The sequence below is a fragment of the Pantherophis guttatus genome, chromosome 3, assembly GCF_059756535.1.
Source record: "Pantherophis guttatus breed Tessera chromosome 3, ASM5975653v1, whole genome shotgun sequence".
Taxonomy (NCBI): Eukaryota; Metazoa; Chordata; class Lepidosauria; order Squamata; family Colubridae; genus Pantherophis; species Pantherophis guttatus.
Window position 1 is genome coordinate 211,667,706 of NC_142065.1, and position 6,288 is coordinate 211,673,993.

A 6,288-nucleotide genomic window follows, 5' to 3' on the forward strand; every position below is an offset into this window, starting at 1 on the left:
CTTCTCTGACGATCCCAGCTGAGTTTCCTGATCGGCAGAAGCTTGTCAAAGCATTAGAAAAAATGCTTTGAAAAGTTTTTTTTTAAAAAAGTTGACCACGCCCACCCTGTCACATTACCCCCCCCACCAAGCCACGCCCACAGAACCGGTAGTAACAAATTTTACATTTCACCCCTGTCCTCAACTTACGACCCCAGCTAAGCCCGAAATTTATGTTGCTAAGTGAAAAATTCGTTAAGTGAGTTTGGCCCCATTTTACGACTTTTCGTGCCACGTTGGTTAAGCGAATCACTGTGGGTTGCTAAATCAGCAACGCGGTTGTTAAGCGAATCCGTTTTCCCCCTTGACTTTGCTCATCCGACGGTCACAAAATGGGGATCGCCTGACCCCCCCCGGGATGCTGCAGCCATCATCATAAATGTAAGTCAGTTGCCGAAAGATCTGAATTTTGATCATGCGAACATAGGAAGGCAGCAAAGATCATAGCAGTGAAAAATGGGCATAAATCACCTTTTTCAGTGCCATTATATTTTTGGAATAGTCACTATTGTAAGTCGAGGACTCAAGTCAAGCATACATTTTTTGTATCTGGTGAAAAGAAAACTCCGCGGCTTCTTGGAAGTCCAATGTGGATGTTTGTTAGTATAAAAATAGGAACATGTGAAATCACCCACCGGAGCAGAGTAAAGTTACTCTCATGTGATTTATTTATTACTCTGCCAACAGCATGACAAGCCAGCTCCTAGCACAGACCCCAGGATGAAGATATTAAAAATAATAATTTACTGAGAACAGCTTAATCCTCTGACAGCATAGGTAGTCCTCGCTTTGTAACAGTTCGTTTACTGACTGTTATATATAGCACTTATATATGCAACAGTTATATATACCGTCATATTTAGGAAGTGGGGTTTGCTCTCTGCGTATATACAAGTGGCTTGCCCTGCCTGCCATCAACAGACACAAAGAGAGAAACAATATCTACATACCATTCAAAAGAGATCATCAAAAAGCTAAAAAGGAAACCAACAGACCAAAACAACTCCTTGTCAGCAATCAACAGCCAGGTTAAACCGAGATTAACACTCGGATTAACCCTAGACTAACAATCAAGCAGTAAACAATACCCCAGTCATGGAACTACATAAACATAGCCTTCTCCCTTCTATCACTGATGATGTTACCTAGTTGGGTAATGAAACATCTGCAAGAAAACAAGCAAGCTCAGAGAGCTTCAAGGACCCCTCCTTCTCCTTTTCCTTCTCCTCCTCAGATGGAGTGGAATGGAATAGAATGGAATGCAGAGCAGAGCAGAGTAGAGTAGAGTAGAGTAGAGTAGAGTAGAGTAGAACAGAACAGAACAGAACAGAACAGAATAGAATATTTATTTATTTATTTATTTATTTATTAGATTTTTATACCGCCCCCTCTCCCGAAGGACTCGGGGCGGTGCACAGCCAAAGTTAAAAACATACAATATAAACAATTAAAATACGTTTAAAACAGAATTAAATCTAAGATGGCTCCCCAATTTAAAATGCCTTACCCATACCCCTATAAAAAGACGAATTTAAAATTTAAAAATAGAATGTGGAGTGGAGTGGAATGGAATGGAATAGAATGGAATGCAGAGTGGAGTGGAATGTAGAGTAGAACAGAACAGAACAGAGAGTAGAGTAGAGTAGAGTAGAGTAGAATGTAGAGTGGAGTGGAGTGGAATGCAGAGTAGAGTAGAACAGAACAGAGAGTAGAGTAGACTAGACTAGACTAGACTAGACTAGACTAGACTAGACTAGACTAGACTAGACTAGACTAGACTAGACTAGAATAGAATGTAGAGTGGAGTGGAGTGGAGTGGAATGCAGAGTAGAGTAGAACAGAACAGAGAGTAGAGCAGAGCAGAGCAGAGCAGAGCAGAGCAGAACAGAATAGAATACAATAGAATAGAATAGGTTCATTGGCCAGGTGTGTTTGGACACACAAGGAATCTGTCTCCCGTGCATAAGCTCTCAGTGTGCATACAAGCAATGATCATGACCATAAAATACGTTCATCATAAATCATACGATGCAACACTTAGTGACAGCCATAGGATATTAAATAAACGATTAACACAAATCATACTAGGATACTAAATAAAACCATATAAATAGTAAGATACAAGCAACCACAGTTATAGTCCTAAGAAGATAAGGAGATAGGTAATGGGAAAGACGAGAAGGATAATAGTAATACAGCCTTACTAGATAGTTTGACAGTGTTGTGGGAATTAGTTGTTTAGCAGAGTGATGGCATGGGGGGGAAATACTGGATTTTTATTTTTTTATTTTTTTTTTTGCAATTGCAAAAGGCAGCTTTGCTTGGAGCAGCTTACATCCTTTAATATCATCATCATCATCATCATCATCATCATCCTTTAACATCATCAGACCCCCACATCTGCCTCTCCCGGGTCCTTGGGAAAGATTCGACAGGTGGACAAAACTGTCCAATCCAGTCCTAACATCTGGCTGACTGTGCAACCAACCATCCTATAAGACAGGCAGTCTCGATTTACAACCACAACTGAGCCCAAAACTTCGGTTGCTAAGTGAGACAGTGGTTAAGTGCATTTTGCCCCCATTTTACAACCTTCCTTGCCACGGCTGTTAAGTGAATCAGTGCATTCACTTGATAGGTTAAGTGAATCTGGCTTCCGCTTTGACTTTGCTCCTCAGATCCCGTGCGACCGTCATCAATATGAGTCAGCGGCCAAGGGTCTGACTTTGGATCACGTGACCCCGGGGACGGTCGTTAAGCGTGAAAAAAACAGTTGTCAAGTCCCCTTTTTTCCCCAGTGCCGTTTTGTCCCTTCGAACCGTCCCTTAAAACGAACGGTTGTAAACTCGAGGACGGCCCGCGCACCGCCATTCTCCTAGGACCCTGATGGCGAACCTATGGCACGCGTGCCCCAGGTGGCATGCGGAGTCATATCAGAGGGCACGAGAGCTCAGCTCCGGCGCGCCAGCTGATTTTCAGGCCTTCTGGACCAACCAGAAGTAGGGAAACAGGCCAGGGAGGGGTTCTAATTTTTTTTACTACCGGTTCTGTGGGCGTGGCTTATTTTGTGGGTGTGGCTTGGCGGTCATGTGGCTAGGTGGGCATGGCTAGCTGGTCAGAGTCATTTCTGGAAGGTCCTCGCACTTACGACCAGTCCTCGCCCTTATGACCCGACTCATTTGTTTGCTTTTAACACTGATCAGCTGTAGGGCGGCCCTTGGAAGCCCCGCGGCAAGAGTTTAAACAGTTTTTTTCCCTCTAGTCATCAGCTGGGACTCAGGAGGCAGCAATAGATTGGGGGTGGGACCAAATAAAAGGTAAGAATAACGTGGGGGGGTGGGGGGGTGGGAGGGCGGGGGGGAGAACCGGTTTGGTGACGTCATATCGTCACTGCTACCGGCTCGGCCGAACCGGACCGAACCGGGAGGAACCCACCACTGAAACAGGCTGTTTCCTGCCTCCGGAGGGCCTTGGGATGTGGGAGGGAGGCCCATTTTTTGCTCTCCCCAGGCTCCAGAGCCTCTCTAGGAAGCCGGAAACGGCCCATTTGTCACCTTCCAGTGGGACCGGTAGGCCCGTTTTTTTTTCTCCTCATTCTCCAGAGTCTCACTAGGAACCTGGGGAGGGCGAAAACGGCCTTCCCCATCCCCCAGAGGCCCTCCGGAGGCCGCAAATAGGCCATTTTCAGCCTCCCCAGGCTCCTAGAGAGGCTCTGGAGCCTGGGGAGAGCAAAAAAAGGGCCTACCGGGCCCACCGGGCCATCACATGCCAAATGCGGGGGGGGCGGGGAGGCATATAATTATGGGTGTGGGCACACACACACACACCGATGGCAAAAAAGTTAGCCATCACTGTCCTAGGAGGTAGGAGGGGCACTCTGCCCATGGTCAGAGACCCTCCTTCCAGGAGCCCCAGGCAATTCAGAGACGCCCATCCCGCTCTTTGGGGGGGGGAAAGGAGACAGGCCAAGAAGGACTCAAAAGAAGCCCAAACCGGGGATTTTAACTCTGCAAAAATTAATAAATAAATAAATAAATAAATAAACAAACAGCGATCCTCCAAGGTTGTGCGAAAATGCAAGTCAGGTCTCAGCATCCTCAATGCAACATTGTTACTATGACACCAAACCTCCCCCTCCACAAAAAAAAAATAAAAAATAGAAAGGTGGGAGAGGAGGCCTTTGTGCCCCCCCCCGCCAATTCCCCATCCAACAAACCCGCGCATCGCGAGTTGCAATCCTGGGCGCCCGCGGGCGCCCGGTTGCAAATGGCTGGGCGAGGTTTCCAGCCCGAGGCACGCCCCAAAAGACGACACCCCCCCCCTCCTTTCCCCGGGGCACTTTCCAAGCTCGCCCACCTTGCAGCCCCCCCCTCCCGCCCCACTTTATGACTTCCCCCTCCCCCCCCAATCCTCCAGAAGCGCTGCGCAACGAGGCGGGCGGAGAGGATGGCCCAGCGCAAGGGGCGCATCTGCGCGCGCAGCTTCTCACCTGCAACACTTCGCCGCCGCCTTGCCCGGGCTGAAAGCGAAACCTCACTGCGCCTGCGCGGGCTTCTTCTCACTCTCGTTCCGAGGAGCCCGCGGCTCCGCCCCTTCTGGGCCGCGCGCTCTCTCATTGGCCGTAGTTCGCAGCCTCGCTGGAAGCGGCGGGTCAGGCGGGCGGCGGAACTCTCGAGACCGGCATGCCTCTGGCGGAAAAGGAGGAGGGGGAAGAGAGGGGAAGGAAGGCAGGAGCGCGCCGCCACGCCCAGCGCCGTTCTGATTGGCTCCCCTTCGGGATTGACCCAGCAGGGATTCTCATTCATAAATTTTACAAAGGGGAAGTGAGGCTTTTAAAATCTCAGCTTGGGGCCTTTTAAAGCGTCAGGGTGGATCTCCAGAGGGAAGGGATCGCCCCGTGCAAGATCGGTGGTCGTTTTATTCTCAAATCTATCCCGAAAAAAAGCTCCCTAGATTTTATTCCCTCTTTAAGCTTTTGTTATTTCATGGTCATTTCCCACCTCCATCCCTCGATTTGATTATTTTACAATATTGCGATTTATTTAGATGACAATGTTACATTAGATGATACGATACTTTGTATTGTCTGCATACACCATGGTATTTTATCTATTACAATGTTGCATTATATTGCTATGTGTGTGTGACAATCGTATACATTACAATTAAGCAGTGGTGAAATGCACATTTTTTTACTACTGGTTCTGAGGGCGTGGCTGGGTGGGTGGGGTGGGCGTGGCTTAGTGGACATGGCAGGGGAAGGGTACTGTAAAGTCTCCATTCCCACCCTAATCCAGGGGAAGGATACTGCAAAATCTCCATTCCCAACCCACTGCAGGGGAAGGATACTGCAAAATCTCCATTCCCACCCCACTCCAGGGGGAAGGATACTGCAAAATCTCCATTCCCAACCCACTCCTGGGGAAGGATACTGCGAAATCTCCATTCCCACCCCACTGCAGGGGAAGGAGACTGCAAAATCTCCATTCCCACCCCACTCCAGGGGAAGGATACTGCAAAATCTGCATTCCCACCCCACTCCAGGGGAAGGAGACTGCAAAATCTCCATTCCCAACCCACTCCAGGGGAAGGAGACTGTAAAATCTCCATTCCCACACCACTCCAGAGGAAGGATACTGCAAAATCTCCATTCCCACCCCACTCCAGGGGAAGGATAGTGTAAAGGAAAGGAAGGGGAGGGAGAAGGGAGGAAAGGAAAGGAAAGGAAAGGAAAGGAAAATTTTATTAAGAACAGCTAAGGTATAACAGTCTATTTCTACACTATGAAAAGTTTTTTTTTCTCTTTTTTTAAGCCAGATTTTTAGTACTAAATTATTCTTAAGGGGAATTTCCTGACTAATTAATAAAAGTTAAGAGTTGTTAGTGACTAAGCAACTGTCCTAAAGGATTGTGTTACTCTAAAAAAAAAAAAAAGAAAGGAAAGTGAAAGAGGTGGCAACAATGAAATCCCTGTTTTATTTTTTTCCTTTGTGTCTTAAAATCAAGTGTGAAATATGAGCCTAAACAATAATACCCCAGATTTTTTTATATTAGCAAATACCATTTCTGCACTATTAAAAGTCTTTTTCTTTCTGTCTTTTTAAGCTAGGATTTTAGGCCTAAATTATTACATTACTTTTAAACTAAGATTTAGGACTAATTTATGATTCTAAGCTATATATTAGAATAACTTCCTTAAAAACAATTAAGATTTGCTAATGATTAAGTAGCAGTCATAAAGAATTGTCT

The 6,288-nt window shown here is 46.6% G+C and overlaps 1 protein-coding gene across 3 annotated transcripts in view; it reads right to left on the minus strand.

The window, feature by feature from the left end:
* Window positions 1-4,599, minus strand: part of TSNARE1 (t-SNARE domain containing 1) — a 298,959-nt gene extending 294,360 nt beyond the window's left edge. Inside the window, exon 1 of one of the 3 annotated variants that reach the window (XM_060681797.2) lies at window positions 4,529-4,599. The gene's annotated coding sequence lies outside the window, so the exon portion shown is untranslated. The remainder of the gene's footprint in view (window positions 1-4,528) is intronic. The other 2 variants (XM_060681796.2, XM_087890951.1) reach the window with 2 other exon arrangements.
* Between the last annotated feature and the right edge of the window lie 1,689 nt (window positions 4,600-6,288).